The 7807-nt window shown below is 42.1% G+C and overlaps 1 protein-coding gene across 1 annotated transcript in view; it reads right to left on the minus strand.

Moving 5' to 3' along the window:
* The window catches only part of RASAL2 (RAS protein activator like 2), a 99244-nt gene extending 95357 nt beyond the window's left edge, over positions 1-3887 (minus strand). Inside the window, exon 1 of the mRNA XM_009708012.1 lies at positions 3768-3887. The gene's annotated coding sequence lies outside the window, so the exon portion shown is untranslated. The remainder of the gene's footprint in view (positions 1-3767) is intronic.
* Positions 3888-7807: the final 3920 nt, after the last annotated feature.

Consider the following 7807-nt stretch of genomic DNA (forward strand, 5'->3'; position numbering starts at 1 on the left):
TAAATACTAACTCATTCGCTTTCCCTGTTTAAATGGCACTGATTTTCCAGATACTTTTACTGTGCCCTCATAGCTCTCAATTTATGGAACAGGTTTCACAAATGATGAAAATATCTACACCTTCCTGACAGTGGTAAACCGTCTTCCTGATAGAAAAAAACACCTGATTTGTAAGTGAATCAATCTAGACCTGTTCTCCTAGTCTTGGAAGATGCTGCTAGATATTACCACACCATGATACGTTGTAGTAATTGCACATCTCCCGTCACTCATGACTCCTTATTTGCTAAGCTGTCTCTCATGTCTGTACAGGGATTCTTTTTCTTTATACTTACTTTTTGGGCATCAGTCTCTTCCCTTCATTAATAATCTTCATTCTTCAGTCTCGCCTTTTTTCATTTTATAAAGTTGACAAGGTATCAAGTAATTAAGATTCTTCTACACTGCACAAGGTGGTACCGTCAGACTATTTTTGTCTAAGTAATTACAGATATTTTGAGATCAAGTCATAGCTTGAAATTTCTCTGATTTCCAACGTACTCTTGTGCTTGCACAGTGCAAAATCTCTCTTGCACGTACTCTATCCAAACTGCCTTGACAATAAATCCATAGCGGTGGGATGTTATAAGAAAAGAGTTTTCTTACTAGTCTGTTTATTTCTTTACTGTTCCCACAGACTTCAAAATCTGTGCAATTCATAACGCTGTATTTTAACAGCATAAACTGAAAGAAACCAAACTTAGCATTATACCTGAAACAATTAAGACATCTTTCATTTACCTGTTTGTGTTTTGTACACGTTTTCCTACTTTTTGGCTTTGACATACATACTTGCATAATGATTTTACAAAATATTCTAAACATCAAACATTTCTGTTCCCTTTCAATTTCACACAGGCTAAGCTGCTTGGATTTTTATTCCATGAAGTAACAAAGCAGATGCCCACAGAATAAAATGAGATGGTTCAGACTCACAGTTTTCAAATTAACACCAGCCTTGCTATGATGCAAGTGCTCCCTTATGGCTGTGAGGGCATTCTGCTGTTAACATCTCTCCTTCTTCCCCCACACCCACTCCCTTATGGATGGGTATCAGTTTGTCCCTCACATTGTTTCTAAGATCCTCTTCAGCAATCCAAAGAAATTCTGGACCTACCCACTCTATCAGCGATTTCCACGTTCAGAGCAGGAATCTCTCCATCTTCAGCTTCTGTTGCCTACCACCTCATTTCAAGTTAATAAAAAACCTCCTCCAGCATCACCTTTCCAATAATTTTACCCTAAACATAATCTTCAATTTTCTTCTTTAAGTAACCTCCCTCGTCTTCATTCACCTCGTCTTCTGCTTAGGTACCTGTGGTCCCACCCATGGGCTTTTTTTGATTCCCCTCCTACACACTTTTCAATCATTATGCTCTTCCCAAGCATCTCTCCCCACTGCTGCCTTAGGCCTTTGTTCACTCTTCTAGATCACATTTCATAGAGCCTCTTTCAACTCTGAATGACTTGCCAAGCGTAATTCAACCGAGTTGCCTCCCCTTCCCTTTCTGATGAAAGCTACAAGGGATAATTCTATTTCAGAAAGATTAGACGAAGGTGCAAATCCAGAGTATCAGCTCTGTGTCCTTCTCTTAACTGGCAGTTCTATTCCTATATGTTTTGTGTTTCCATATGGGATTGTATCTACACTGCCATGTGCACAGACGCAGAAGCTAGATTAAACATTTTAGATTTTATTTTCCTACAGAGTACTCATGACTCTGCAAGGAGTTCCCTTTTTCCTTTCACTTAACAGTTGTCCTAAATTACGTGAAAATCAGAATGGCAAATCTGACTCCAGCTACTAGCTTCTGAAACAAATCACATTATGAGCATGTGGAGTCACACCTCCACCAAAGGCATGTCTGCTTGGCCCATCTGCATGCAGCATTTCCCCAAACAAGTTATTTCTCATCGTGATAGTGCAGGTATGCTCCTTTGAGAGCACGCTGCAAAGATTTACTCTACTGCTTGATTTTTTGTGGTTACTGGTATTTTTAAAACACAGGCTCTGTATAGCCTGATGCTGAATTTCTCCAGCTTCTGACAAAAAGCAGAGTGTATTTAAACATAACAAATGAATACACCAGAGATACGTCAGACTTCCCATATTTACTCCTCAGGGTCTAAGCAAAAGACTCATCTTACTCCCAGCAAAATGCTTTCAACTGTATGTGGTAGGAGAAATTAAGAACCTGTAAGTGCATGATTACCACCTTCAGATAATTATTTGTGATATTAGCCAGTGTTGTTTTCAACTACATTTCTTTAATGAGATGCATCCTTTTAGCCCAGCTGTCCTTGTATGTTACAGTTTTAGGAATCATTCTCATATGTCCTTAAGTTTCTTCAGAATTTAGTTTAATTCCTTAGGTGACAGTCCTGTCAGACCAGAAAAAGAATTACATAGTAAACAAACACCATCATAAGGGCCTTCCATTTTCCCTGTGTTTGATCACCTCTCCTACGCATTAGCATTGATGTTGTTCCCTTCTATTAACTCGAGTCCTTCTCTAAACCATTTCCTCCAACTCTCCCTATGCAAGGAAATATTTCAGCCCTTGTAAATAAACCTGATCACGACTGAAGATGAATAATATTTAGTGCTACACTAGAAACAGGTCTCATACTCTCAGCCTGTATGCAGCCATACACAGGAGCTTCAAAAGAATCAAGAAAAACCACAAAAATTCAAGTCATCTCCAAATGTAGGAAACCATGGTATTAGACTCAAATTCATGGGCATTTATAGGTAATAAAATCTATTTCACTAATTGGAAAACATTCCTATTTTATAGCTCCTCCTGAAATATTTATTTCTAAACAGGCTAAATCTACAGCAGAATAATTAAACAAATAAACAAACCCAGCAGCATTATCAAATGCTTCTAAAGCTCCTGTATTCATGACAGTCTGTAGACACCAAATATCACAAGTAAAAACATCCCATGGCGTAACCTAAGAGAAGGGAATTATCAGCATTTGTTTGTTCAGCATTTCAATCAACTGAAACATGCCTATTCTTTAACCATATTGACATTACCTCCATGGCAAGGCACAATGCCAAGTACTACATGCTATATATACACCACCACACCCCCCTCCGCACAGAGTAATTTTATAATTAAAGCAAAGATGGTTCCAATAGCTTTGAGTATCCATGCCAAGGGGCACCCAATCTTCCTTGCTGCATTTAGCAAGTGAGAAGGCAAACCTCTGTCTCAATTAATTTACCTTGTGACTGCAGCAAGGATGACTGTACAGTGTGAAGGCTGCACACACCTTCTCTGCCCAGCACTCCAACATAGACAAAACCAAACCTCCTTTTCCCTACCTTTACTGTGCTTTTCCCTACCTTTATGACTGCACTGATGTGAAGAGGTAGGTTCGCACAGCTGTAGTGGCTTTAACTACCATTAAAAGCAGCAATAACATAAGAAGATGTAGTGGCAGACTTAAACGCAGGCTGTAAAACTCCAGGAGGGAGTTTTGGATGCACACAGTTTGCTGTCACCTCTTCCATGCAACCAGCACCTGGGCCAGCTGGATTATAACTGTGTGCACCATGCCATCCATATGCAGAATAGGTTAGCTCCCCTTTCCCCCCCTTTCACACACCTCACTAAACTCGTGAACCAAATAAAGGGAAGATGAAAAAAGTTGCCTTCCTGTTTTACCAATAAAGGCTGAAAGGTAGATTCTGAGCGGCCAACGTAAGCTTCTCTCACCTCTTTCTCCCTGTTGAGCAGCACCAGCTGGCTGTCTGTCAGGATGCAGTATTTCCTCTCCCATGTTGTCGTTTCAGTGTAGGGGGACTGGCCGCAGGACAGTCTGTGTGTAGGTGGTCCTTTCACATCTGCAAACAGAAAACCACAACGCCAGGATCATTAGCATGTGTCATTAACCACCTTCTTTGCTTTTGTGGTTCTGCAGCTAGATGCGAACCAAAATTGCAATCTGTACTTAGCAGTGTCTGTTCCTGAACTTTAAAAGACAAAATGGGAATCCTGGGAGGCACCCATGTGGAACGCTACATAAGGTACGCTATGAATACTTATTTATCTATAGCATGACTTACAAAAATGGCAATACCCGAGATGAATATAAATGTCTTTGTGAAAGACTGAAATACAAATAAAAGAAAAGACCGAGAGCTCTCATGCAAACGTTATCTTCCCTCCACTCCGTTCTCAAAAATGCACTTAAACGGGTATGGCCCTGAATATATCCTAAATCTTAATAAACTAGATTATTTGAGACTAAGGATAGAGAGACATAGGAAGGAAGATGTGGATCAAGGAAGGCAAGGTTGAAGGAGACAGGGAAAAATTCAAAGGGATGGGCATTTAATTGAGAAGGGTTTACTCGCATCTTTTGGTAGGGAAGGTATTTGATTAAATTGTGACAGCTAGGAGTCTTCCAGCATTTTAATTTAGCCACAGCTACTACAGTGACAAAAACTCAAACACAAAACCAAATAAAAAACCCCAACAACAACAAAACCAAACCAAACCAAAATCCAACTTGTTTAGCTCCCAGTGCTGATCTCTTAAAAGTTATTTTAAAATCAATTTCCCTTAAGTCTCTGAGGCTTGAGCTACATATTGCATTGTGCCTCTCACTACTGAGAAGTTTCCTCGAAGATCAGGAAAGGAAAGAAGCAGAGCAGACAGGCAGGTGTCACTGCCAAGCAGCCAAGCTCAAAAGCAGAGAAAGCCGTGGAGCAGCAAGGTACGCCGTCAGTGCTATGCGAAGAGTCGGTGCAAAGGCGGCTGCCCTAGGAACTCAAGTGTGCAGTCAACTTGTAAAAATCTCTTTACAGGAGACAGAAATGCTATAGGAAACATGGAAAAAGGGATGTATGCAACAAAGCCCTGGATAGCATCATTTATACAAACCTAGAAAATAGTTTCAAGTCATCTCTTTCTAAAATTTTGAGATTAAGTCCTGGCTACTTTGTAACATTAAGTTTCGTTTTTCTCTTGCACTCTAGTGTTATACAACTTTACCTGCACTGATCTAAAAATCAGCCGATCTAAAAAATCAGCTCTTCTCAACGTACACTCTGTAGATTCCTGAAGTCCCTGAACTACCTTTAAGAGGTTTAAAACAGACACCACAAAACTCAGGACACCGTCAGGGACTTGCCGCATAGGAGTCCAGGACCTCCTTCAAATATTTCAGGAGCCCATTAGGCCAGATGAGTGTTCAAACCCAAAACGTTTTGTAACGCCAAGCTTCCTTTCGGTACAGAGGCTAAGCCAGGGCTCGCACAGATGCTTCTCGTAGCTTCTACCCAGCTTCACCACCAGAGGCCAGCGGATCCTCAAACACCCAGCGCCTTCCCGGCTGCAAGGAAGAGACATTAGACCTCGAGTAACAAACCCTTCCAATGACTTCACCCCTTGCAGACCCTGGTTATGCCAAATCCCACCTTATGGCTAAAAAAAGCTGCAACATCTTCATGCTCTTTTCCTGCATATAATAGCAACTTTGCCTCCGCATCGAAAGGAATGTGTCAACTTCTAAAGCTGGAGGATTAACTTGAAAGACGGCTTTCGGTAGCTAGTTCAACCCCATGTTGCATTCGGATTTTTGTGATCATTCAGAAGAATGTGTCAAACAGGCAGTCTGATATCTTTAAGCAAGAAAAAGAAGAGGACTGCATGGCTCCTACTGCTCTGAATGATAAAGAAATGCACCTCTGCTCCCTTAATTTCAGGTGAGCTAATTCCAGGAAGAAGCTGAGATTCAGAATCAGGCTCCACACTGTTACCTCTCCTAACAAAGCTCGGTTTTCCATAGTGACAAGCATCGCTGTGCATCTCAAAATTGCCCAAAACTCTACTTAGGTGTAAGCATCATTAAGGAAAACCCCCCCAATCTCTGTGAAACAAAAGTGCATTTGTGCAAACTCCTGGAGCACAACCGACACTCTCACAAGTTATCTATTTGTCCATCTTATAGGCGTTAACCCTGGAGGTAGATTTTTTGGCACAACTTCAACTCACATTTATCATGGTGTCCAACCAAGAACCTAACCAGATGCAGAATAAAGCCACCGTTGCTCCTGCTTAGGCCTTGGTTTCCCAAACAGCAGCACGCGAACCCTACCCTACGAGCAATGGGCTGACAGAGGGAAGATGAGCGAGAAGGATGAAGCCGTGTCGCAGAGTGTGCAACAGAAATGTGAAGACCAGAGCTCTGGGGGATTTAGCCTCTTGGGTAATGAAAGCACATGATAAATCACCAAGGGGAAAAAGGATGAAGGTGTGCGCTGTCCTGCCCATGTGGGTGGGCTAGCAGCAAGAGAGTGCCTCCGGCTGCTACGCTGAGCAATAACCAAGTAAACTATGTTTTGAATTGCTGTTAGACTTTCTCATGGCAAAAGAAAACCCTTCTGGACCATTAGCTCCAACGCAGAATCTTACAGTCACGACTTGCACAGCCCCAAAAGACTTTCGCATTATAATTTCTACTAACTACAGGCCTTGGCAGGATACCATTCAACCGATCTATGGGCTGCACAAAGGAATTAAAGAACAGAACGACTTCTTCCTCTGCAGTAACAACTCCGGGACTTAACTGAGTCATCGGGCGCTGCGGGCCAGCCACGGCTCTGCTGCCAAGTGGGTTGGCTACGTCAGAACAGCTTTCCACAGGCTGCTGGCACAGTAACATACCATCTTGGTGTCTGGAGCTGTCAATCACCACTAGAGAACACCACAGCATTAATATTTTGTGTTTCTATTGATATCCTTTTGAACACATGTCGGGACACAGCCCCACCAGCCCTGCGGGCTGACCAAGCACTCTCTTCAACAAAGAGGAGCAGTTGCAAGCTGGGTTTCCAGTGTATCAGATCCCAGAACCTCAGTCCTCTCCCTGAAGCGGGCGCTGGAAGCCCATCTCGCAAACTAGGCGGATGCTGAATACACACTACAAGAAAACTCGCCACAACAAAAAATCGCAGCGTAGCTTTGTTGCATTTGTCTCACCTATTTAAATTATTTCTCAGCTAGCCCTCCTGCATGGCTGACCTCTTTGGAGCCTCTCACAACAGCTGTAACTTCAAAACTCATTCTGAACTATGTTACCAGCTTAGACTGAAGACTCTTTGGGACTTTACACAGTATCACATATACACTTGGTCACTTCACAAACCCTGTTCTGCTTTCCGATACTCTTCATCTTCAGTTTTCATTTTACATTCTTGGCTCTAACTTTTCACGTGAATGTAATAAAACTCACCGACCTCTTCCACTAATGCCCCATAAAACTAATTTACCACCACTGTTTGAATTGCTACGGATGAGAATGGCAAAATGTCCATGTGTAACTAGGACCACTTACACTTTTGGAAAAGACCAAAAGTCAGGGCTGTCCTTTCTTGCTTTGGGGCTACTATCTGTCAGCTTATACAGGAAGGCTTGTACTTCGGAGGGTAACTCACTGAAGAACGCAATTTTGAACAGGAGCTGGAGATCAGGGAGATGCATCTGAAAGCTCTGAGTTTGCAGATGTTACATGTGGGATGGGCTCATGGAGCCACACACCTAAATATGCAAGTTCTGGTGACAGAAGATTTCTTTCTGTGGTCTGACGCAATCCTTTCGATTCTGCTTCATTACAATGAGGCATTCAAGCAAGCAGATCAGTTAGTCGACACACAGGATTAAAGGTCATGCCTTATGTGCCTTCAAATGCTAATATCAGTTAAGCAACAGCTTAGAAAAAATCCCCTTCTTGGTACATCCTCCCCTGCTGA

The sequence above is a fragment of the Cariama cristata genome, unplaced genomic scaffold (assembly GCF_000690535.1).
Source record: "Cariama cristata isolate BGI_N322 unplaced genomic scaffold, ASM69053v1 scaffold20289, whole genome shotgun sequence".
Taxonomy (NCBI): Eukaryota; Metazoa; Chordata; class Aves; order Cariamiformes; family Cariamidae; genus Cariama; species Cariama cristata.